Genomic DNA, 27,311 nt, shown 5'->3' on the forward strand with positions numbered 1-27,311 from the left:
GGATTTATGAAGAAGTAATTGCAATGAACTCCATCTTAAGGAACAGAGGATAATTCAAATATTCTCTCTTATTTATAACATAAGTAATTACAATAATAGCTAATTCACAATATTCATTATGATAGGATCTGTGATATTTGGTATCAACCAAATTAATGGCTGAAAAGTGAAAAACGAAAAAAATAAAAAAGGTATTTATTTGAAAGACAATAGCCTTGCTGACCAGAGCACGATCACTTTTTTTTAATTTTAATAAATCATTTTATTGGGGCCTCTTAATAACAATCCATACATCCATTGTGTCAAGCACATTTGTAAATATCTTGCCATAATCCTTTTCAAAACGTTCTTTCTATGTGAGCCCTTGATATCAGCTCCTCATGTTTTCCTCCCTCCCCTACCGCCCCTCCCACTTGAACCCTTGATAATTTATAAATTATTAGTATTTTCATATCTTACACTGTCCACTGCCTCCCTTCACCCACGTTTCTGTTGTTTGTCCCTCTGGGGGAAGTGGTTATATGTCAATCATTGCACTCAGTTTCCCCTTTCTCCCCCCACCTTCCCCCAACCCTCATGGTATCACTACTCCCATTATTGCTCCTGAGGGGTTTATCTCTCCTAGATTCCGTGTGCCAAGAGCTCTTATCTGTACCAGTGGTTTGACTAGGTGGATTTGTAAGGTATAACTGGGGTTATGATAGTGGGAGGGCAGGGGCGGGGGAGCATTAAAGCACTAGAGGAAGGTTGTATGTTCCAGTGGTGCTATACTGCACCCTGGCTGGCTCAACCCTTCCTTGTGACCCTTCTGTGAGGGGATGTCCAATTGTCTACAGATGGGCTTTGGGTCTTCACTCCATGTCCCCTTTCCATCTCATTCACATCTATATGATTGCTTGTTCTGGGTCTTCTGATGCCTGATTCCTGATCCCATGAACACATGATTACACAGACTGGTGTGGCTCTACCATGTGGGCTTTGTTGCTTCCCAGCTAGATGGCCGCTTGTTTATCTGCAGACATTTAAGAACCCAGATGCTATATCTTTTGATAGCCAGGCACCATCAGCTTTCTTCACTGCATTTGCTTATGCACCCATTTAGTCTTCAGCTATCATGTTGGGAAGGTGAGCATCACAGAACGCCAGATTATTAGAACAAAGTGTTCTTGCATTGAGGGAGTACTTGAGTAGAGGCCCAATGTCCATCTGCTATCTTAATTTTTAACATATCATACATATATACATAGATCTATGTTCCTATCATTATACATTAATATATTTACACATGTACATACCTGTATTAATATCTCTATAAATGTTTTTTGCCTCCTAGCTCTTTCCTCTATTTCATTTTACTTTCCTCTTGTCCCACTATCATGTTTGAACTTCATTTGGCTTTCAGTAATTCCTCTTGGCTACATTGCACTTGATCAAGCTCAACCAGGTATTCTATGCCCTCCTCAGCATCAATTTTAGATCACTTGTTGTTGCCTTGTCCCTGAGTTTATTGGCTCCCCTCTTTTGTTCCCCCACCACCTCCTCTCCTTTGTGCCCCCAGAACCATCTATCCTGTTGTTTTCTACTCGGGATTGTTTATCACACCTATTTTATATAGATAGACATGAAAGAACAAAATCAAAACCAAAAAAAGAGAAGCCTATAAATAGTTCCAGGTCTGTCTGTTGACATTTATGAATGTTTTCCAATCAAATGTGATGAGGTACCAAGCCCTGCCCCCAAAATTTATTTTTGGAATTCCTCAGGGACTTCCTTGCTCCCCTTGCTGCTCTATTGCACTCCCTTCGCATTTCAAACCAGTGTGGTAGGGTCATCCAGGGCACAATTCCCACACTGTGTTTCCAGTGTTGTCTCCCATAATGCTATGGGTCAGTGAGGGGATGCCATGTCTCATGGTGGGGCCAGCCCTATGGTCGTCTCTGTGCTTTGGCTGCTCTGAGCAGTAATATCATCATTGGTGCTTGGTGGGTTAAGATTTGGTCCACTCTTTTTCTCTCCTTGCTTCTTAGTTTGCTCCTGTGTGTGAACATGATTCACTTTTGATAGTTTCTCACTATAGATAATATATATAGTTTTGAAAATAAATTTTAAGCTTTAAGGAATTTATTATAAAATGTTGGTGTGCATATACATGAATGAATGTGGACTTAAGATTCCTGGTGGACAAGTGCTTAAGCATTTGTTTGATCACCGATCAAAATGTTGTTAGTTAGAACTTACCATCTTCTCCATGCCAGAAAACAATGGGGAATGTGCTTCCATAAAAATTTACCATGTTGGGAAAACTATGGGGCAGTTCTACATTGTCCTATGGAGTCAGGGTGAGCCAGAATAGGCTCTCAGCAGCAGTAGGTCTGTTTGTTTCTTTAACTCGGGACTTAAAATTTAAAATATATTTACTTTATTTTTTTCTCAGTTTGACCTTCTAGTAAGTCTTTAGCTTCATTGACTTCTATATAAAGAGAACCTTAACTAGATGATTTGAAAGCCTAGTTTATTGATGAACATTTTAGATGTTTCCTTTATTGGACATAGGGCCAATTAGTGCTGCTTCTTATTTTGTCATTTCAGATTCAAATATAACTCTGTAATAGATACCACTGAAGGCAAATTTTGGTAGACAATGAAAAACTTGTTCTGCTTGACACTCCATATCCTTTAAGATTTGCATAACAGAATACCTTATTATAACATCTTTCATCTGTATATCTACTTGTTATATTTAATGGATCAATATTGGTAGTTGTCTTCCATAAATATTTACAGCCTTGTTAACCATATAGAATTCTACTCTAACCTATATGGTTGCTATAAGTCAGAATCAACTCAATGACACAGGTTTGCCTTTAACAGTTTTCAATCCAATACTAATTTATTTATATTTTTGCTCCAATTATTCCAGCTTTGGTCATTGTGATCCCTTACATTTGGTTGTATCCCATTAACAGATTCCTCTCTCTCTCTCTTTCACTCTCGGTGTGTGAGTGTGTGTGTGTGTGTGTTTTGAGCTCTCCGTTACTTTTTAGAATTGCAAGATGCTCCAGGCTCATTTTATGTCTTTGTGTATACCTATCCTACAATCAGTCATTTCTCCAAAGAGTCTGCTTCCTCTTATTACAGATGAAGATTGGACATCAAGATCTAGATGTCAGATGTAAAACAGATACTTTACTTTAATAATAAATTTCACATATAAGCCAAGATGTGATAAACTGACATGGCCAATTTAGGGTTTTTGTTTGGTTTTTTTCTCTAACAGATCTCTTCCTTATGCGTATTTTTCGAGTTTTCGTTAATGAGCATCCTCGATATCTATATTGAAAATATTTCCTATAGAAATGAAAATCTATAAAAAAACTAGTATTTTCCTGATTCAAATTAGGGTCCATGTCTAATGACTCAATTTATAGTATAACAAGCAAACTAAGACTTATTTCAATATGAAATTTTCTACTTCAAAGGTTCTTTTCCACCTTAGACAATTCTTCTGTCTTCAATAAAGCAAGCACTTAAGTTATGCAGAGAAAATACGTGTATGGAAACAACAACAATAAATAATAAAACTCCAGAGTGCCTGAGTTGAATATGTATGAACTGCCCTTTACAATAATTAAATAACCCAAAAATGTATGAGGATATGAAAACCTAATACTGCTTTCATTTATTTCATCAAAGCAAACCTAATTATTCAGAAATTTTGTGATTATGACATTATTATGTATGGATCCAGCTGTCTATATAATATGTAAATTAAGTCCTCAAGGAAAATACTTAAGCAATTTAAGAACGCACTTTTTTAAAAGCTAGGATTCTATTTCAAGTGGTACATGCATGAGAATAAGAAATGAATGGATTACACTGTTTCCTGTCTTTTTACTGAGGCAAGTCCAGACAATATCTCTACTTCATCATGTTATTAGTCTTTTTTCTGTCCTGGAATATGCCCTACATAAATATATACGTATGATAACATTGTTTAGTTCCAAGTTAGGTAGGCACACTTCTGAGCCAATATGACACAATAATACTTAAACTTTGTTTGGATGTGCAAAAGATTAACTAAAAATGAGACTAATAAAATCTACAATTAATTAATATAGAGAAAATGTTATATTTATCCAATGGTAAATCAATAATGTTACTTTCATAAGCCTATTGTAATTGCTAGCTTCTGTCAATTTGGCTTATGCTACTATATTCATTTCCCACAAAAATAATGGTTATGTATTTATTTTAAGATGTTTTAAAACTTTTTTACGGTTTTTGTTGTTGTTTTCTTAGTAGTAACTTAGTAGTAACAGTTAACTACTAAGTAGTAGCTAACTTAGTAACAGTTACTACTAAGTTAACTTAGTAGTAACAGTCTCATTTAGCAATGTTTTCTTCTTTGTAATTAGAAATATACTAATTTTACTATATTCCTCATGATTTCCTAATAAAAACTCAAAGAGAACACACAATCCATTCTAATATAAAATGTTAAAGTAATTATAATAAATGCCTTGAGAAGACAATATAGTAAAATTATTTCTAGTATCTAAAGCAGAAAACATTAAATCTTTAAAAGAATGATGAGGTATAAGCATGAAGAAATAAATTCAGATTCAGAGAGTTGTAGGATTTTTTCTAAGGATGCTAGGTCATTTCAGCCTTGGCTTCCTTTATATTTTACATGACTTCTGTAGAGGAGAGGGGTTAACATTTAGAGGTTATTGAGCTTTGTTGAAGAAGAAGCAAACAGTAAATTTTTCAGTGAGAAGTTCTCAAGCTGGATAATACAATCCTGGTTCATGAGTATCAGAAATTATTGGTTATTAGTGTAGATGTGGATATAAATGATCAAATATTAATAGGAACAGATTTAAAGTTATAAAAATAGTTTTTAAAAATCACAGGCAGTATACTTCATTATGTAAACTGTCTTTCAAGGAGACTTAGCCATGTATCACTTAGTCCCTACCCAGTCCACTCTAAGCCATGGAGACTGCACGTGTGCAGAGTAGCACCACTGCATAGTTTTCAAGGCTGTGAGCTTGCAGAAGGGGATCCCCAAGCCTCTCATTGTGACCCAATGGAGTGGATTCAAACTTCCAACCTTCCAGTCAAGCACATACACTGTTTGCACAATCCAGGCACGGTCACTCAAATTTCCAAGTTGTTGCAGTTGCTTATCTGTGTTTCTCTTTTGTATTTACTATCAGTTTCGTTTGGACTATATCCTTTCTAATGATTATTTAAAGTTAATTCAACACATACATAAAATGTGCACATTCATTTTTATTAATTGGGTTCTTGTAAAAAGATAAACCCCCAAATTCAGAATAAAAAGAATAACTTTTGGTAATATGACTTTCTACAAAGTACTCGTAAATGATCATATGATCATCAATAGAGAAAATATGGATGTCAAGGATTTCATCGTATTCTGAGCCACAATCAAAACCTATGGAAGCAACAGGCAAGAAATAAAACAATGGGCAAATCTGTTGCATAAGACCTCTTTAAAGTGTTTGAAAACAAATATGTCATTTGGGGCACTAACATGTACCCAGAGAGCAAGCAAAACCTATGGAAGACCCTCAGGAAGATGGATCGACACAGGGACTGCAAAACTTGGCTTAAACTTCTCAATTTTTGGAGATGGCATAGAATTGGAACCAACTAGTGACAGCAACACGTGCTCATTAGAGCACTCCATTGTTATAGATTGTCCTACAATCCTCGGTTTCTTACTAATGGGAAAAATTAACATAAAAAAAAAAGAAATCTCTTTGTTAAGATCCCAGGATTAAGGAAAGTCTAAAACCAAAGATGTATAATCTAGAATAATGTAGGAAGTAACAAATCATTCTATTAAGGAAACTTCGCCCTGTCTGAAATATATGGAATCTTTTGACATTGAATTGCTATTTATATTGAATGTATACAAAGGTAGAGAAGACAAGTCCCTCCCCTCCAGGTTTTTATGCTCCACTCAAGGACCATGAACAAGAACACAAATTAAGAATCAAACAAGTGATCAAAAACTTAGAATATTCGTTTGACATTCATAACAAAGGTATCAGGATAAAGGGGAATTCCGGCCAAAGATTCCTGGGGAAAAAGACTTATTTTATGCTTTGTTCCTTAATCAGGCTTTAGGGTAGGAAGAAAGCAATTCAAAAGTTTTGACTATGGGATGATTTATGATGATTAACATAGGTCAACTTGGCTAGTTCATGATGCTCAGTACTGTGTGATGGTCTCATGTGATATTAAATAATGATGCTCCATTTTACGTGTTGAAAGGATCCCTGATGATGAAGTAGCTTAAGCATTAGGATAATAACAAGGTGTGTGATTCAAACCCATTAGCTGCTTGTAGGAGAAAGAAGAAGCTGTGTGCGCCCATAAAGATATATAGTCTTGGACCCTTTATGCCCTATATGTTCTATCTGCCCTATAAGGCCACTGTAAGTGGGAATCAACTAGGTAGCGGTATTTTTTGTTGCTGTTGTGCTTCAATGTGTTCAAAATCCTCACCTCTATATCTTAATGAGCCTGGGTTAACGTGGGGTGTATCTTAAAGCACAGCCTTAGAAGAAGCCATTACCCAAACCACACTCTTAAACACTGTCAGGTGCGGTTTCTTTTCTATATCTAATATATAATAAAATGTTCATGAAAACAATGGAACTGAAAGATAATGTGATTTTCCTACCAATTTTGAAGCCGCCTCTTCTATCAGATACTTTAACAAGGTTTTCCTTTGGTCTGGATTCTATATTCTGTTCATCATTGTCCGACCTCTAATTCTTGGACCTTGAGCCTATTGTCTGGGCTGCTGCTTTTAGTATTCATCAACACCTGCATTTCCATGAGCCAACAACCTATCATCAGACCTACAAATTGTGTCTTCACCAGCCACTGCAACCTCATAAGTTAAGAAAAGCTGTCACCATGTAATTCACCCACTCACTCACTCACTCACTATCTCATACATGCCTGTATAAAACATGTACATGAAGGTAAGTCAAAGAGTGTTACTACTGGGTTTACGTCATATATACATGACTTTGTTCTAAAATAAAAGTGTATTTAACAAGGTCTTTACAATCAATGGATGCTGTAGACAAGTTCTCCCAATACTGCTGTCTTACTCATATTGCTCAAAAGAAACCTCACTCCTACCTAATCGATGCTAACTCACAGTGACCGCCAAGACTGAAACTGTTTCGGGAAGTTGAAAGCCCAGTCTTTCTGACACGGAGCTGCTGCTGGTTTCAAACTCCCACCATGCGGATCCAAGTCCAACACTTAACCTACACCACGGAGGCTCCTGTTAGTCCAAGTGAGCAATCTTGATAGACTATTGGCAGGACGCAGAACAGTCATGAGAACTTAATGTGAAGAAGTTTTAAGAAAATTGAAAATTGCATTAGTGGGGCTTGGGGTGAAGGGGGGGCCATAAAGTTGCACTAAGTTGTTTTTCTCTCATCATGACAATGCACTTACTTTAAAGGGAGCCAGGGCTGAACTATGAGATTTTCATCAGAAAACCTTATCCCTTACAAGGGAGAGATCTAATCTTGCCCCTTCAGATTTCTGTTGTTCCTAAAACTCAAAAAACATTTCAAAACAACACTATTTGAGGTCTTGAAGATGCCAAAACTATCTCTGATAGGATATGAACTGAAGAGAGCAGAATTTGGTGGAGAAAAGTCTTAGAGATTCGAATACACACACGTACACACATGTACGTCACTGACTTAACTTTCTCACAGAATGAAGCCTAAGACAGAACATCATTACTCTATTGTCATGATCAGTGTGCTTTAAATCTGCTCAGTTATAATTAGTTAAAGGTGGCTTCAATTATATATTGACCCATTGCTGGGTCTACATTGTGAGTTCATATTGTATTGTATTATGGTTATCTAAATAAATAAAGATGTATGAGGAGTAGTTCTGAAAGTTCCTGCAAAAAAATCTATTATTTCTTTATCAAATTTTCCTATGAACTTTCAGGAGCTCTTTTCTACACATTGACATATTTTTTTGTTTTTCCTTTCAAGGATTATGTAATCAAGTATTGAAATGCTTGTCATTTTATTTGAGTAATCCAGATAATTTCAGCTGTTTATAGAAATAATAAATTTCCAAAATAGAGCCATAGTTACTTTGTTTTATAGAAGATATTAGTTATTTACAAAGACATTTCCCCCAAATAGCATATACCATTACAGCATTATGCCTTCCAGATAGAATGATCAAGTTCAGAATCAGGAATTCCCCTCACCCACCACCCTCCACCCACCCACTAAAAAAGGGAAGCTCTAACAAACAATCTGAAGGCATTGTCTGTTAATCATTAAATGAGAAGACTCATTCATCATTAAATAATCATTAAATGAGAATTGCATCTCTAATGAGGCATTGGAACTATTTTGCCTTAAAATTAAATGTTTATATTCCAAGTTTATCTTACTAAGCATTTCTCTAGCCTAAAGGCACTAGACCAGATCCACTATGTCTTCACAAACACCAGGCTATAGAGATCCCTTCAGAGATACCTTCCTGTGTGCAGTAAAACACTTGATAGCTAACAAATGCCTCTGTAATGGAATGAGAACATAAATTCTGAAGAATAATAACTAGGCAGTATGAAACTCTCTGCTGTCCCAATTTGATTCCAACCCAAAACAATATCCTTCCTATGTGAGGAAAAGATGTGACAGTCTGGTGATTCCGTTTCAAACTCATTGTCTAATCTGTTATCATATCACTGATGTACTTCCTCAGCCCTGCAATAGTTCATATCCCTGACCCTATCTGTCCCCAAAAAGAATTTCCAGTCTCACCCATACTAACCCTCCCTATACACAAAATTCACATTTAAAACTCTGTTTTTCTGTGTGCTCTTTCCAGCTGAGAATTATTATAATACAAATAAAGTAGCTAAGGCTTAATTATAAAAGCGAGTGGTGTAGAAGACAAGAAAAAGGTACAATACTTCTCTAGCATTTACTGAGCTACTGCTCCTGCTGATTAAAGTTTCCTGATAATTTCAGAACATTTTGCCCTGCCAAACTGGTTTCCTTGCTCTCCCCTCCAGGAGAGTCAGCCAGAAGGGCACAGCAATGAAATGATGGCTCTTTCTCAGCGAGTGGGATGCATTCTTACAACTGTGAGCCAGGGGCAGCAAAGGATGACCTTTGTATGAATTCGTGGTGGCAAGCAGACTGAAGAAAGCTTCATTAGGAAAAGTTTCTCAACACCGCCATGGTTTGCTTTTTGGAAAATTGTTTCTTTTTGTTGAAGTGTGTTTTTCTTTCCATGCTATTTAGATCATTAATAAGTCCCATAAAACATAGTAAGACCTGTAATAAGGATAGGTCGTACTTACGTACAAATGATAACCATATCAGGACTTTAAACAAAAAGGGACCCCTGTAAGTGGCATCCTTAGAAAAAGGAACTCACTTCCATTTAAAAGAATCCCATCCTCAGGCCTGCCCCCTGCAAGCTTGTATTTGGACATATCAATGAAATATCTGGCATATAAATATTTTCATCTCAAGGAATGTCAATGATACTTAACTTTCTGACTTTCCTATCAACGTGATTTTTTAAAGAAATTATCATTTTATTAGGATCACAGAACTAGTACACCACCCATTTCTAACAGTTTCTTTTGTTTTACTTTGAAAGGTGGGGGGGGGGTGGAGGTAGAAGGAGGGACGATACTTCACTAGTATTTGTGAATGTACAAAGTGGCTGAGGCACAACAATTTTCCATTTCATAAATCGGCAAATTCCATTTGAAACGTTGGCAGTCTAACTCAGTATGGTTTCACTGTCTCTCTGCTCCCTCCTGACCCTTCTCTTATCTCGTCCACATCATCAGACTGTATTTCCTGGCCTTTCCCTCCCAAGGGCCAAGGTCTTTTCCCATCTCCAGGACCAGTGCCCTCACTTTGCAACTTGTCAAGGATGTGGCCCTCAGCTAACACTAACAGCTGGGGTGAGCCTCCAAGCTGCTGAGGCGGAGAGGGTTAAAGGACTCGTGACTGCGGCTGCCTACTCCCATCCTGACCCTTCCAGTCAGTCCTCCTCACCCCTTGCTCAGAGAAGGAGCGGAGAAGCAAAGGAATCGCTGGAGTGATGACATGTGGCGCTCTCCCTTCCCCGCCCTTCACATTTTTCTTACAACGTGCGGAACCCGGGCGGCTCTGACCATTCCTGCCCTCCCGGTTGCCATGGCTACGAAATAGTAGCAAGCTCTGACCTGGGAGGGGTCTGGTCCTGTCTCTTCTACCTGCCCCCACTCCCCATTCCTCTCTATTAGGAAATCCACCCCCACCTCGCTACCCCGCTCCAAGCCCCTCTCTCTCTCTCTCTCTCTCTCTCTCTCTCTCACACACACACACACACACACACACACACACACACACACACACACGCACAATGAGACAGAGAAACCTTTTCTGGCTGAACTTTTACTTTTTGAACGCACTGACAAGAGGGAATGGGGGTAGAAAGATGAGGCTGTCTGCTCCAGTAAAGAACTACAGTCTCCCAAACCCACAGGGAGGACTCTACCCTGCACTAGGGGGGTCACTATGCATCAGAATCAGAATCCACTCCATGGCCATGATTTGGCTTTAGAGGTTTGGGAGTCTTGGTGGGCAAAGGGGAAACTGTCCTGGGGCAATAGCTTCTTACTGCGTCATTCAGAGTTCAATGGAGAAAAGTTCCTCTACTTAACCCTTACCCTACCACCTGGAATTTCAGGGGTCCGCGGGACCCCAGGTTCCCCACTCCTCTGCCGCTTCCCCTCCCTCCATCAGGTCCCCTCCAGAGCGCTGGGAAGGGAGTGAGGCCGCTCAGCTGGCGGGGTTTCGGTTGCACCCAGTGGTCCAGAAGGAAAGCCGGCCAGCTCCAGAAGCCACCCAGGCACTGCCCGAGCCTCCAGCCCAGTGCTGCGCCCACTCCCGGGTGCCAGGAAAAAGGGGGGTAGGGGAGCCGGGATGCATTTCGGATTAGGTTCTCCACTGGAGTAAAATCTGGATCCTTCCAGAACTGGCAAACCGAGGCGTAAGGAGGGATCCCCGGCTCCGCTGACAGCGCGTTTGGGAGCTTGTGTCTATTTCCAACTTCACCTTGGGCACCTCTGGGTCTGGCAGGAAGCGCACTTCCAACCCGGCGTCCCTGGACCCTGGCAGGGAGAAAAGCATCGCCCACCCCTGCCTACCATTACCATCCCACCCATCCGCCGCTCTAGGGCACACACCACCACCGCGCTGCTCCCCCTGCCCCCAGCGCTACGCCCAACGCGGCGGGCGAGGGCACCGAAGCCCACGGTCTGGCGCTGCCCCCGGACGGTGGTCTCCCGCCGGGCTCCACCGGAAGCGCGGCCCGCAGACGACGCTGGTGCCTGTGCGGGCGCTCCGAGAGGGGACGGAGAGGGAGAGCGGGCGACGTTCCCGGGTGCGTCTCGGGAAGGAAACTTGGCGCTTTGCTAGCCGGCGCTGGTGGCAGGGCGTTCCGACTGCTGTCCCCGGCGCCGCGCCCGCGGCCAGTCGGCTCCGCGTTGGCTTCGGAGCGCCTTTTCGGTCCCAAGCGTGACACCTCCCTAGCTCCGTGTCCCTCCATCCCCTCGCTTGGAACCGGGAGCCACCAAGAAGTTGGCCCCTTCCTGCTCGCACCCAAAGGTCCCCAGCGCGCCCACCCAATGGACTAGCAGGTGACCCGACACCAACCTGACGGTCGCCGCACTCTTCTCTCCCGTTCTCTTTCCCAAAGGCCCTTCCTTTCCCGGGGAGAGGCAGCGGAAGCGCGCGCGGGCGAGGGAGACGCGTCCGGCCGGGGCCCCTGCGCGCGCTGCTCGGAGCCACCGCGCTGGCGGAGCCAGGAGCTGCGAGCCTGGAGCCGCGGGCGGCCCGGGCGGAGCGCGCTGCGTGGCCGCAGAGGCCGGGCCGGGAGACAGGGGGCGCTGCGGGCGGCGGGCGGGCACCAGCTGGAGCTCAGGGAGGCGAGGATGCAGAGGACAGGCACGCTCCGGGCGGGAGGGCGGCTTTTAAGTTTGTGGTGTGACCGCAGCAGCTGTCCGGGGAGAGACTCGGCCTTTCTAAAAAGGGGATGCGCAAAACACCGGGGATTACCTCTCCCTTCCGATCTCCTCCCCCCTGCCTCCGGCCCCCCTTTGTGTGGAGCTCGCCAGCCCTGGGAGAGCGCAGACGTCCAGCCCGGAGGCCGCCCGCAGGGCTGGATTTTCACCCAACGGGGCACCCTGTCCATAAAGCAGCCTCTGTGATTTGGAGATGTGTCCATGCCCTGCTCATGCTGATTCCATAAAGTCTCAAAGGACTAGTGAGGGCAAGCAGAGGACAGGAGGTGTGAGATTAGGGTTTGACCACAAGCATCCTCCTAAATATTCTAACCTTGAAACAGAGTACCAACAGCTTTGGTGGCTTAATGGGTTAAGAGTGGGACAGCCGGCCTCCTCGGGAGACAGATGGGGTAGGTGTTCTGTTCCTGACTCAATGGCAGTGAGTTTGATTTGGGGGACCGACCTGAGTACCTGCGCTCTTCTCTGTCAAACTGCAGCTCATTCTCCCCAGTTAGTGGCCTTGGAAGAGCACAAATGGGCCTGAGGGATGGATGGCCCTCCATTAAAAGGCCAGCGCCACAGAAAGACAACCACAGGCCCCCGTGCTTCGGGAATTTCTTTGGTAGATGTGTGCACACCTTGTTCCCACAGTAAGACCTTTATGGATACCTGGCAGAGCCGGGTTATTTGAAGTCTGGAATTTACACAATTTGGAGGTGAGATTCTCTTTGGGGGGAGGAATACATATAGATCCTTTTATAGATCTCACAAAATCACGTGGGTATGTGAACCCCTTGTAGGGTCACTGTCAGGGACATGGAGAGGGTTTGTGGGAATGTTGGTCCCTAAGGCTGAGGCCTTGTTAGTTTAATGACATACTCCTGTGACCGGGTCTCAAGGTCTACTCTCATCCCTGGCCCAGAGTCTCAAGCATAGTGCCGGCTTGTAATAGAATCATCTAGAATGACAACAGCCTCACATCCCTTCATTTGCTTGATTTCTGAGCACAGCCACGGAAGGTTCCAGAGTTCCTTCATTAATAGCAAGAAGTGTCTGGATTTCCTAGTGGTGAGCAAGATGGGGAAAACTGAGAGGGAGGTGTCCTACATTAAATTTCCCTTCAGCAGCAGAGCTGAGGGCCACAGAACTAAGAGTCTAATTGCATGTCTTTTCCCTACAAGCAAACTACAAGCTCATCTTCATGACACAGTATCTTTGTGTATCACCCAGAGAATTGATTCAGTGCCTTGCGCTTTGTGGTAGATTCACAATAAGCAGTTTTAATATTTTTCAGTTCCCTCTTTATTGTTTTTTAATAGTTTTGTCAGACTACTAGCCAGCATATTAGGTTTATCTAGAATTGTAGCTAATGCTGGATTTCCCTTTTCCCCTCCTGTCTAAACCCCAGCTTAATATCTTGAAACCAAACAACACCTCCCCTGTGCTACCATTTCAGCTCTTTCCACTAAGCTCCCACAGAATTAATCACTCCCTCCTGTTTTCCCAAAGCACTTTGATTTCACTACTATTATAAAAGCGTTTTATGTTGTATTATAATTAGTTGTGCATGTGTCAACAGCCCAAACAAAAGAACTGGCTCTTTTGTTTCTTTGTTTCTCCAGTCCCTAAAACAATGCCTATGGATTTGGATTGAACTGATTTAGTTTGAAGTGCCTTGACTTCAAACATGGACCACATTTCTTAGGGCATCCTGTACGTACCATGAGAAGACAACATCTGGAACCCGGGTTCTGTGCTTTCCTTCCTTGTAATTACTGTGAGCACGCAGCATGCAGAATCAGCTGCACAGCACAGACTTGAGATTAATGGCTTCAGCTGTGTCCATGGCTTTGCAATCCTCAGGGTGTTTCCACAAGTGTCTTGTATGTGGTAGGTGTTTAACAAATATGTTTGTGTTAAATGAGTTACTTATCAAAAAGAAAGTGGATATGGTGATGATGATAAATAATCATTGAATTTATTTCTTAAATTCTATTTAATATATAAAATCCTACTAGAATGTTTTTAATAACCCTTTCTAGGAGCCTGAACTTCACATGTCACCAAATGCAATCTGCATAAGCTGCCATCCAGGTATAATCTTTTCTGTAAAATCAAATGGTGGTGGGGTGGGGGTGGGGGGAAAACATGACATTAGGTTTTACTAGACGGTACAATGTAGTTGTCTCTAAGGCTTTCTATTCTGATCCAACAAGTGCTCCTCAGTTACTCTGAAGAGATCCGTGTATTGAACAAGGAAACGGTGTCTTCCGAGCCCATGTTCTTCCTTTATTACACACGCCTCATCCCTCCCCCTCCCCCTCCCCCAATCTCAGTCCCAACTAGAGGCTGGCACATCATACTCACTATGGACTCGTTGGCATGCATTTATCAAAGGATTACATTTTAATACTGAATTACTCTAGAAAATAAACTTCTAACTGTAGAATTTCAAGAATCCTACGTCTGTGTTGGCACCCACAGGGCAGGAGAGGCAGAGGTGGGTGAGGGTAGAATAAGCATACCCTGGGCTTCTCCAGCTCCCCCTCTGCACACAAGGCAGGAGACCCATAATCACTGGGTACAGACTTTAAATCTAGCAGGATCTTGGAGGAGAGAAGGACATTCTCAGCACAGAGTACTAACTAGCCTGTAGTTCTTTCCAAACAAAATCCATAACCCTACTTCTCTTTCTGAAGTCTTCTAATCAGAAGACAAATGGAAATCGTGATTAAAAGAAAAAATGAAGATCAAAGAGACTATTGGGCTCGACGTACAGAAACAAATAAGGGAAATGGAGGTTAAAAATAAGCCAATCAGTGCTCACTGCTGTAAAATTAAAAGTGAACTCTAGATTAGTCATACTTCACAACACCCCCCCCTTCCTCATTATCAATCTGACATTACTCATGTCATCACATATTAACATGTTAGTGCTGACAGATAATAAATGCTGCTCTCCTTAGATGAGAAATTGAGGCATATGTTAGTTTATGTTTAATTGGAACAAGTGATGGCATGAATTGAAACCAGTTCACCTAGCTCCTAATCTCCTAGCAGGTATTTTCCCTAATAAACTTAAGACAATTTTTCCCCTACCTGTCTTATTTGATTATGGAAATCTAGTCATCACTGGATCATTAGAAATTTAGATAGTAAGATTGTAAGATAACTTTAGTAGTAGGCAAGAACATACCTGACCAATATCTTTTCATTTCAATATTAATTATGCTCACAAAGGTCCCTCCATAGCAAATGTGCCGCCGCATCTCATCACCAGGCAAAAGATAGCATATGCTTAGATAACTGGAATCTGAAACTCTCTGACCTTTGCGTCACGCCTTTCAGCGTAAACTCGTGTAATGTCATAAATGATAGTAAGCATGATCAGTGAGGCGAGACGTCATAAACTTCTAACCTGTGGGATGCCCGAGAACACTGGGGCCAGAGATGGTGGCGTGGTTACCAGCTCCTTCTAAATTCTGCCCTGGAGTCCCTGCTGCTCTCGACCCCTTTCTTTCTTTCCTTTTTTTAAAAAGCCATTTTCAAAACCTTTCTAAGCCAGAATCTTAAAGGTTATATTTGCTTAGCTGGGTCAGGGTGTGGTGAATAATTAAATTCTACAGGAATGCACTTCAAAATAAAAATAAAAACATAGCCCAGTCCCTTTGGCCAAAGTCCTAAACCTCAGAAAAGAAAAACCTCCTTGACTATGAATACTCCCCAGCGGTTGAAAAGGTTTTCCACGCCTGATATAGGAGCCCACACAGCTACTGCAGACTGGGGTTAACTTAAAGGCTCTTTGTTTTTGATTTTTAACAATGCATTTATATCAACAAACAACCTCCAAATAGGAATTTCAAGGAAATGTAAACTTTCCTATGCATCCATAAGAGGGGGCTTCAAAAAAGTTCCTGGGAAAATTCCATTATCTGTTAATTCCCTTTTTCCATGAGCATGCAGCCCTTTCAGGCCTATGGAAAACTATACGGAAAAATACCATTTTTAAGCTTGCTTTTCTTAATGCTTTTTGAAAAAAAAATCACCACTACTTTTCTTTTATAGAATAGTTTAGAAGCAGTGTATTCTTTTAGGAAAGTAGGGGGTAAATTCCTATGATACTTAGTGGAGGCAAGCCTTATTTGTATAAAGGTGATGAGACCAAGAAAAATATGCCCTCTTGTGGCTTATTTGTTCTAGTTCACGACTAATCAACAGTGCTCTATTATTTCCTGAAAGCCGAGCCTACCTATACTCCAAATGGAATTGAACTATTCCTTTGTGGAGTGCAGGTCCTTGCAGACAGCAGGAAGACATTCCAAGGCTTCTGCTTTGTTCAAAGCCATACGCAGCTGCTCAGCCGCAGTGAGATCAGTATCCTCCAAACGAGGGAAGATTTTCCAAAATAGCCCACAGATTCAGACACATATTATCAAACTGCCTTTCAAATAAATTCATTAGATAGAATTTCTTCCCTAAATAGTGAGGTTTATTTTGGACAAATGTTAACCATCGGTTTCCATAAATAAGAGAAAACATGTGATTTCCTACTACTGTATTTGTACTTCAATCTTTTTTTTTCTACTGTAGGATTATGCTTATGTTTTTATTAAACAAAAGTAAAAATATAGAATAAAGCAGATAAAATCATACTACATTCAGAAATGAGGATGGAACAAAAGTGTGATGTCTTAGTGTTCAGAGAAAATATTTTATGATAACACAAAAATGTCCACTGTTTCCCTAACATAGGGAAACAGGTCTAGTGGGAAATGGGTTTTGCTAATCACGAAAATGACTTTGATGCAAACTAGACTTTAAATAACTTACTTATAATGACTACCCAAAGTGTGAAATAGTTCAGATTGCTAGATCCTTCATTCAAGCCTATAATGATATTATTCTTTATCAGCATTACTATTATTTTAAAAGCAAGGAAATATAAGTGACATAAAATCACTCATTTACCATGAGTCTGGCTGTGCTTGCTCTACGTGTGGGCTATTTCCTAGGGATGCCCTGGCCTTCAGCGGAATGGTTCCGTTGGACTGCGGTCCACGTGGCCAGCAGCAGCTCAAACGCACCAGTAGCTCTGCCGGAGAGAATGCGTTTTCTACTCCAGTAGAGTTCCAGTCTCGCAAATCCACAGGGGGTCACGATGAGTCAGCATTGACTAGGCAGTGAGTTTGGGGTTTTTGAAGGGAATATTCCTTCGTCCCTTTTCTCCCACTCCTGGTAGAACAGTCCTTCTGAGTTTTCGAAACTGTAACTCTTAAGGGAGTAGAAAGCCCCAGCTTTCTCCCAATGAAAGTCTAGTGGTTTTGAACTACTGACCTTAGAGTTAGAAGCACAATGCACAACCACTACACCACCAGGGTTCCTCCCAACTCTGGTAGTCACTAATAATCTTTGTCTTTTATACAGTTACGTATTTCCTATAAGTAAATTGTTATATGATGTATCCTTTTGCAATTGACTTCTCTCCCTGAGCATAATGTTTACCAGAGTCATTCCTATTGTACGTTGAGTTCTTTCTTTCGAGTAGTGACTGAAGATTAGCCTATTGTGTGTTGTAAAAATCGCATGGCAGCCACATCTGACACGCTACAGCTCCAAAAGGGAGAAGAATCCAACTCCACACTGGCCCAAGGCTGCTTCATATGAGGTCATGATCAGACTACCACCTCTCCAAATTTCTGTACCCATTCTGACAACACTCATCCCTCCCAGAGCACTCCATTTCTCTGCTGCATCCAATAACATTGCAAGGGCAATGGCCAGAACTCACATGCAATACTCACAGTTATGGAGGTCAGTGGGTTCTTTTTCAGGATCAGAAACGTTCAGAATATAGTTCTTTTGTCTGCAGCACCACTTCTCAGCTGTGCCTGCCGGCACTAGCTCAGCCTGTTAGTTAGATGTTCACTTACCCAATGCCCTGTTCAGGCCAGGCTCCTTGAGCATGGATCAATCACAACGGGGTCCCTATTCTGTAAGTCAGCCTCCCCCTCAGAGGCACTCAGTTTTGTTTCCTGGGCCAAGAAGCCTGCTGGTCTGCTTGTGCTTTCTGCTCTATTGCCTCTGCCGCCGCCATCTCTGCTACTATGAACTCCCTGCAAAGAGATCTCCTATACTCATCTCTCCAATACTCTCTGTTTGGTCAGCAGTTTATTTCCATCCCTCAATCTCGAATAGAGGGAAATCACCAGAGGCTTATTTCCTGTGTAGATCTCACACATGTATCTTGGGGCCCCACTGTCATCCATAGCCTCTGCAAACCAGAATCTCACAATGTAAGTGAGCACTGATACTATTCCCTCCTTTGGCTTTGGTTTATATAATTTACAATCCTTGGGTCAAGGATCTTGGTGTCCTTCTTCTAGGTGGACTTAGTGGACATTTCACTTAGATGGCTGCCTGTGTGGAAACAAGCCTTTAGGACCCCAGATGCTGTTCTGATAGCCAGGCAACAACTGACTTTTTCACCACATTTTACTACAGTACCCTTATCTTCTGTGCGTCTTTCATGAGGGCATATATTAGGCAGGGTCATGTTGTAAGAACTGGTCATTCTTAAATTGGAGCTAAGAGTCAGTGTGATCCCCAAATCCATTCCTGGATCTAGGTTTTGTTCATCTGCGTTGGGCTTCCCTTAGAGGAGACCTCCTTGTCAATTCATGGTAGAGACTGCTCGATCATCTCTTTGGAGCATAAGGATCTTCCATTAATAGTGTCATCGATTAGCCTCTGGTCCTAATTTTTACAATAATGTTTAGGGAAGAATATTGGACCAATGTAGTCTAACTACACATCACAATACCTGAATTATTCCCCTGTACAGAATAAACCCTTCTGTGGCTCAATGCTATTTATACGAATAATGGGAGTTGGTTGTTGGGTAAAATTTACAATAATATCACTGACAAAGTCAATCACAGACCTGAAGGGATAATTTATATTTTACTACTCAGGTGGGGTATTGATGTACTAAGTCAATGTTTGTCTGTCTACTGATCATTCAGTATTCTTGGGAGAGTGCTCTTCTGCATTTTGAAATTCCATGGGTTTTCAGTCTGAAGTCCTCAGGTTACAGATGTGGCTGGGATCAAGTCCATTTCCCCTAGTGGCATTTCCACATTGGATTCTGCGGGTATTGGATCCCTCAGACTTTTTCGATTTCTTTATGAAGCCCTCTGCTGAGTAAAGTTTTTAATTTTTATGAGATCCCATTCATCAATTTTCCTTAATTATTTTTTTAAAATTTTGCTGCTAACCAAACTGTATATGGAAATTTACTACAAAGTTCATAGAAAATGGAATAGAAAAGATAATGGAATTTTTCAATAAATTTTTTAAAGGCCCTTGCATCGTACTGGTCAAACAGGATAAGCATAATATCAAAAAGTGCCAAATTTATAACACAGAGTTATAACTTTGCAAATTAACAAGTCCCAATATTATTTTGTTATTTTAGGTCCATCTAGTTCAATGAACATTCTATCTTTTGAAGTAAAGCTCTAAGTCTATTAGATTTATCACTTGTAAAGTTTATTTATAAAACAGTTCAAGATTTTCAATTTGATTCAATGCAATACTGATCCAAATTCCAGCATCATTCTTTAACTAAATGGCAACACAATTACCAACTTCATATGGACAGGGAAGGAGTACAGAAGCATAGGCACAGAGATTCTCAAAAAGAAGAACAAAGTAGGTGGTCCTGGGCTACCTGACCTCAAGCCCTACTATCCACACACCATTGTCAAAACAGCCTGGTGCTGGTATAATGACAAATACACAGACAAATGAGTCAGTACAGAAACCCCAGACATAAAAGCATCTGCATACAGACAACTGATTGTTGACCAAGGCCCAATAAGCATTAAATGTGAAGGAGGTGTCCTCTTTAATAAATGGTGCTGGAAAAACTGGATGTCCACCTGCATGAGAATGAAACAAGACCTGTATCTCACTCCACGAGCAAAAACTAGTTTAGGTGGATAAAAGGCCTATATGTAAAACCCAAAGCTGTTAGGATCACCATTGAGAAAATTGGGACAAATCTAAGGGTCCTAGTACAGGGAATACAGGGGTTACCAGGTATAACAAAGGAAAGACAGAATGCATGAGTGGGACCTATTTAAAATAAAACAATTTTGTACAATGCAAATTTTCATTAAAAGAGCAAAAAGAGAGCCCACATACTGGGGAAAGATATTTAGCAACAGCATAAGGGCAAAGGACGAATTACTAATATCTACAATATACTACAAGCCTACAACAAGAAAACACTAATAACAATCTGAGAAGGTAGTGGGAAAAGGTCCCAAACAAATGATTCACGAAGGAGACCCTCAAATAGCTCATAAGCACCTGAGGACGTGCTCACCTTCACTAGCCATGAGGAAATGCAAGTCAGCGCAACGATGAGATACCATCGAACACCCATAATTGTAACCCAATTAAAAACAACAACAACTGAGAACAACAAAAGCTGGAGAGGGTGTAGTGAGATTGGAATTCTTCACTGCTGGTGGGCTTGGAAATACGGAGCCCCTAAGGACAGTGATATGGCAATTCCTAAGACAGAGGGCAACCGAAATACCAGACGACCTAGCAATACCACTCCTGAGCCTCTACTCCAAAGAAATAAGAAACAGAGCACGGACAGGTGTAGGAGCCCTCCTGCAACACAGTGCACAATAGAACAATACCATTGATAACCACATGCAAGTACAATCTTGCTGAAGATCAACAACAGTTGCAGAAGTACATTGACACATAATTGCCAGAGGTTCAGGCTGGTTTCAGAAGAGAACAAGGAACAAAGGATACTATCTCTGATGTCAGATGGACCTTGGCTAAAAGCAGAGATTCCTAGATAGCTGTTTAGTAAAACCTTGTGGTTTTGTTTTTGTTTTGTTTTACCATACAAATATATTTGACTGTGTGGATCATAACAAACTAACAAACTACGGATAGCCTTGAGAAAAATGGGAATTCCAACATTTCATTATGCTCATGAGGAATTTGTACCTGGACGGAGAGGTAGCTGTGTGAGCAGAGCAAGGGAATTCTGCATGGTGTGAAACCATGAAAGTTAGGCATCATGATAAACAGAGGAAGTGTGGAAGTTCCCAAGGGTTTGGTCTTGCTTGGATCCACAGTCAATGCTCATGGAAGCAGCAGTCACGAGACCCAAAGAGGAGTTGGAGGTGGTGCCGCCTAGTCGGTTTTCCCTCAGAGCACCCCCTAGATCACAGCGGACAACACTGCTTGATCCAGAACCATCTTCCCAATCATTCTTAGGCTTGAGCCCATTGTTGCTGCCATGCTGTCACCCCAGCTTTCTGCGGGCCTTTCTCTACTATCGTGCCCCTTTCCTTTACCAAGCATGATGTCCCATCCCAGCAATGTCTTTCCCGCATGTCCAAAGTACATGCGACAAACTCTTCAAATGCTTGCCTCTAAGGAGCATTACTTCTTCCAAGTCAGATTTGTTTATTTTTTTGACATTCGATGATTCTTTCAATGTTCTTCACCAACATAATTCAAGCACATAGGTTCTTCTTTGGTGTGCCTTATTCAATGTCCAACTTTCACATGCATTTGAGGCACTTGAAAATACCATGGCTTGGGTCAGGCGTACCTTAGTCCTCAGAGGAAAACCCTTGCTCTGTCTCTAAAGAGTTCTGGCACAGCAGGTGACCTAATGCAAGGTGGCCTCTTGATCTCTTGACAGCTGCTTCCATGAGATGAGGATTACAAAGCAAGATGAAGAAGCCCTGGCTAACTTCAACCCTTTCTCCAATTATCATGTCATCCTCTATTGGCCTAGTTGTGAGGATTTGGGCTTTTTTTTTTTTTACATTGAGTTGTATTCCATGCTAGAGGCCACAATCCTTTCCTTCATCAGCAAGTACTTCAAATCCTCTGAACTTTCCGCAACCAAAGTTGTGTCATCTGCACATTGCAGGTTGTTAATAAGTCTTCCTCTACATCTGATGTTACATCACTCTTCAGATAATCCAGGTTCTCTGATTATTTTCTCAGCATATAGATTTAATAAATATGGTGAAAAAACACAACCGAGATGCACACCTTTCCGGATTTTATACCATGTAGTATTCCTTTGTTCTGTTCAAACCACTGCCTCTTGAAGCATATACAAATTCAGCATGAGCACAAGGGAGTGTTCTGGAATTTCCATTTTCTCAAGGTTACTCATCAATTTTATGATCCTTAAGGCATAACTTTCATGGTTTTACACATGCAGAATCCCCTTCTTTTGTTGACACAACTACCTCTCCATCCATGTACAAGTTCCCCCTAAGCATGATGAGATGTTCTGGAGTTCCCATTTGTCTCAAGGCCACCCATCATTTACATTCCAATCACCAATAATTATCAATGCATCCTGATCAATTTCAGATGGAAGGTTTGGGTAGAATTCTTCAACTTCTGTATCACTAACTCTGGTGCCGACATCTGAATAAATTACCTATCACAGGCAGCTTATACTTCAGTATAAATTTTGAAATGTCCTTTTTGAGAACTAATGCAAGCCATTTCTCCTAACAGTATCACTCCCAGCTAGTAAACCATATGAATTCCTTATTCCAAATGGCCAATAAAGTCCATTTCAACTAATACTTATGATATTGATCTTTGTGGGTTCAAATTTATTTTTGACAACTTCCAATTGTCCTAGATTTATACTCAGACCATGTTCCAATCATTAGTATTTTTTTGAAGCTGTTTCTTCTCATATTAAGTCTTTCCCCGCCAGCAAATGGAAACCCCAAAGGCTTTCCTCTTACGGGCCTTACTTCGTTCAGGTGACTATGATACACTCTACTTTGACAAGCAGCTCTTCTTCAGTCATATTTTGAGTGATTTCTGATCTGAGTGCCCGTCTTCTTGCACAATCTCTGACACTGTTCAGCTCACACTCATTAGGTCGGCTGTGTCTGACAATGTTTTGATGCTGTGCATAAGGTTTTCAGCATCTAATTCCTCTGAAACAGATCGCCTGTGTCTTCTTCATCGTCTGGAAGCTGTGCTGAAACCTGCTCGTGTTGCCCGACCATGCTGGCATTTGAAATACCAGTGACATAGCTTCCAGCATCACGGAAACATGCAGCCACTATTGCACAAATAACTGACAGACAAGTGGTGACTATGCATATGTACTCCTTTTAAAATATAGACTTTGAAGGATATTTGTGTTTATCCCTTCTTCCCTCTCTGCTATCACCTAGTCAAAAACAACAGAAAACAAACCTCATTGCTATCAGGTCTGTGCCAACTCAGAGTGACACTGTAGGCCAGGGTGGAACTGCCCCCTAGGTGTCTGATGCCATAACTCTCTCTGGGAGTCCAGAGGCTCACCTTTCTCCTAAGAGCGCCTGGTCCTTTGGAACTGCCTGCCTTATGGTTAGCAGTCTGTACCTAACTACTCTGACACCAGCACTCCTCTCCTATCACATAGAGCAGTGGTTCTCAACTTTCCTCAGGCCACGACCCTTTCAAACAGTTCCTCATGTTGTGGTGACCCCCCCAACCAGAACATTATTTTCATTGCTACTTCATAACTGTAACTTTGCCACTGTTATGAATCAAGCGACCGCTGACATAGAGCTAAGCTATATTCTAAAATTAGGTTGGGTGCCATGTTCTTGATCCCATGGTGAGCCCACCTCCATGGTTGGTGACTCATAATCACTTGCATCAGGTGGCATACTTGCCAGTCTCTGAGTTCTTGAGCTCACTGATAATCTGCATCTTAAAATCCTTTTTCCTCTCTTATTTGTTTCTTTGCTTGTTTAATTGTGTTTCTCTCCTATTCTCCTCCAGTCCCATTTGCAGAAGGCAATGCCTATGTCCACACTACACCACCACTTCTGCCACAACTGTGACTTCACTTGCTGGACTAGCGCCACGACCTACTACAGCACTGCTGGATCAATGACAGATGGGACACCAATCAGCCAGCCCTTGCTCAGCTGTTCTACATGAGCAGCCAGCAGAGAACCATGCCCACACTCCTACTTGCTCTTCAGCTCAACGAGAGACAGGTGGCGAGCACCCTGGGTTGCTAAACTAGCAACCAGAGTCCATCTGGACACATCAAAGCAAAACAAACAAAAAATCAGGCTGAAGCAAACAAACCAACAATTAGCCAATATAACAACACAAGCAATCAAACAAACAAAGAGGAACAGGGCAGCTCAAGCAAGTGACCAAATGATATGGCCTTTCCTTAAAAGTTGGACACAAAATACCTTAAAATTCAGCAATCCCAAGAGTAAGTAAATATTTGAGAAATGAAAACCATGATGTAAATAGATATATTCATAGTGATGTTCATCATATAATTAAATATAATAGCAAAGAAATAGAGGATACTTACATGCCCATTAACAAATAACTGGACAAACCAACTATGGTACATACACACAGTGGAATAAAATGCAAGGCTAAAGAATAATAATCCGTGAGAATCTTAGAACATGGATGAACCTGGGTGACATTATGCTTAGTGAAATTAGCCAATCACCAAAGAACAAATATTATATAAGACCATTATCACAAAAAGTCATTTTATTACAGATGGAAATGTTTTGCACATGAAAAAAAAAAGACAACATCATTGATGGTTTTTAGGGTGGAAGGGAAAGAAAGGTGAAGGCACGTATTAGGAAAGAGATTTGTGTTAACTTAGGTGAGGGAACAGAGGGTATGCAATAAGGCAGAGGTTAGCACAAAATGATCAAGGCAGAAAAATACTGGTGGAATCCAAGAATTAAAGGAAACAAAAGGTAAATACTATTACACACACAATCTTGAAATAGCAATTAAAACGATCATCTGAGTGAGTCCTTAGATAGACATGAGGCTGAGTAGGTATGTGCAGGCAGCTGGAACTCAGAGGATATTTCTACATACATATTTATGTGTGCCACAAAGATATCTTTGCACAGAGTAGCATGCAAATGGGCCTACATGAGGAAATTTGGAAGATATAATGAAAGAAAAAAAAGGGAGCTAATTTTGTGACACACTTTATAGCATAGGCAATCTATCAAACAGCTAAAAATGCACAGATAAAAGATGACAAACTAGAACTGTGACCTTCTGAAAATTTGACATTTACATCCACATAAATTGCAAATAAATAAATAAACTACAGAGTAGGGGAAAATGGGCAGTGATATATTTGGCAAATGAAGAATCTCTAAAATTTATTTTTAAAACTTCAATTCCTTAACAACAACAAAAAAAACACCCCAATTATGAAAAGGGCAGAGTATATGAACAGTCACTTGATCATAAACGGTATTTATGTGACCAACAAGCACACGCAAAAAAGTACTCACATTTGAAAGAAGCAACTCAAAGTAGTATCATCTCACTCCTACAGAAACAGCAAATCTCAGAAAATGATCTCGAAGGTTTGGAATAACAAGTATCTATATACGCAGACATGGAAGCTGAACAGATAGGTGAAGGTGCATCAGTGTGACAAAGGGAATTTCTACATATGTACTTGTGTGTGCTGCAAACATATCCAAGGATCTAAAACTTAAAAACGCTCTGATAATGAGTTGATCTTGAGTCACAGTGTCCTTAGAAGCCAGAACAGAACTGTCCTTTGGGTTTCTGAGATTGGACCTCCTCATGGCGTAGAAGGACCTAGTAGAGTGTAAAGGAGGTAATGTTTTAAAAAGTTCTTATCCATAATCAAACACCTTGAGAGAACGAGTCGCTGGGCATTGGCTTTAGGACTACCACGTGGAAGACATCTAGATAAATTGACACAGCGTAGTCCATAAAGACAACTTGGGTCTTAAAAGCTCGTGACTGGTGACCACCTGACATGCAACTACGGCTCTTTACCAAAGCAAAGAACAGTAAAGAAAAATCAGAGACTCATGGAAAAAAACATTCCAGAGGACTAATAAACCACCCAGACCACATTCTCCACTACTCTGAGACGAGAAGAACTAGATGGTGCCTGACTATCACTACGAACTACTGAGATCAGGATTATCATAGAAGTTCCCTGACAGACAATGCAGAAAAAAGAGTAAAACAAAATTCAAAATCCTAGGAAAGACTAGACTTGATGGTGTGATAAAGAGTGGTATAGTTCCCAAGCCTGTGGTCCTAAGACATCTTTCAAACGTGGAACAGAGCCCACTCATGAGGATCCACTTTCAGCCAAACACTAAGCCTGCCCCTAAGTTAAGAATCACGCCACATGGGCATGTACTCTTAGTACATCAACCATGTGAGGCCAAAGAGCAGCATTTCCTCATCAACAAAGCTCAGAGGGCAGGAAGCGGAAGGAAAGAAGGACAAAGGGAAATGGGGAGTCTGGGAAGGAAAGAGCGCTGCTACGTTGAGGAGGCAGGAGCTAAGGTCATGAAACAACGTTAGCATAAGCTATTGAATTGAAAATTAATTTGATCAGTAAAATTTTACCTAAACTACAATCAATTGTTAACAAAAATCAAACAAATAATCCTACTTTAACTTTAGTGTTTATTTTGTCTTGTTATTAAATTTTTCCATGTACATATAAGGCTCTAAACCAGGGGTCCTCAAACTACAGCCTGCAGGCCACATGTGGCCCACCGAGGACATTTATCTGGCCCGCTGGGTGTTTTTGCTGCCCCTGCCTGTCCTGCTTAGTAGCCAACTCGTCCAGTGTGCATAGGAATTTGTTCATAGTTTTTTTAAAACTATAGTCCAACCCTCCAACGGTCTGAGGGACAGTGAACTGGCCCCTTGTTTAAAATGTTTGAGGACCCCTGCACTACATATGGTATGGTGTGTACTTATTAGCTTTACATTAATGACATCTTAATAAAAATGATAATCTGTGACTGTATCATATTTATAAGACTTATCTATATTTCATGTGTCTATTGTTTTGTTCATTTTTATTGTTTTAATTATAATATTGTCTGAGACCATGAGTTACTTCCAACATTTTGCTATTATATGCAAGACAAAATGAATACATTTGTATGCCACCCTATTGTCCTGTTATTGAACTTAAAGTTCGTCTGTAGCTTTGTAGCTATTGTAATCAAGAAACATGCCAAATATTTCAAACCAAATCCTGTAATAGAAATGAAATGAAATGCAGATGAAAGGCTGTTGGAAGAAGAACAAAAGAGTAAGCAGGAAAAGC

The 27,311-nt window shown here is 41.1% G+C and overlaps 1 protein-coding gene and 1 pseudogene across 1 annotated transcript in view; both read right to left on the bottom strand.

Annotated features, from left to right (window-relative positions):
* Nucleotides 1–11,833, bottom strand: part of SEMA3D (semaphorin 3D) — a 244,665-nt gene extending 232,832 nt beyond the window's left edge. The window contains exon 1 of the mRNA XM_004702630.2: nucleotides 11,760–11,833. The gene's annotated coding sequence lies outside the window, so the exon portion shown is untranslated. The remainder of the gene's footprint in view (nucleotides 1–11,759) is intronic.
* Nucleotides 2,415–2,719, bottom strand: LOC115869195 (annotated as a pseudogene).
* Nucleotides 11,834–27,311: the final 15,478 nt, after the last annotated feature.

The sequence above is a fragment of the Echinops telfairi genome, unplaced genomic scaffold (assembly GCF_000313985.2).
Source record: "Echinops telfairi isolate 266 unplaced genomic scaffold, ASM31398v2 ScPeMD7_23;HRSCAF=83, whole genome shotgun sequence".
Taxonomy (NCBI): domain Eukaryota; kingdom Metazoa; phylum Chordata; class Mammalia; order Afrosoricida; family Tenrecidae; genus Echinops; species Echinops telfairi.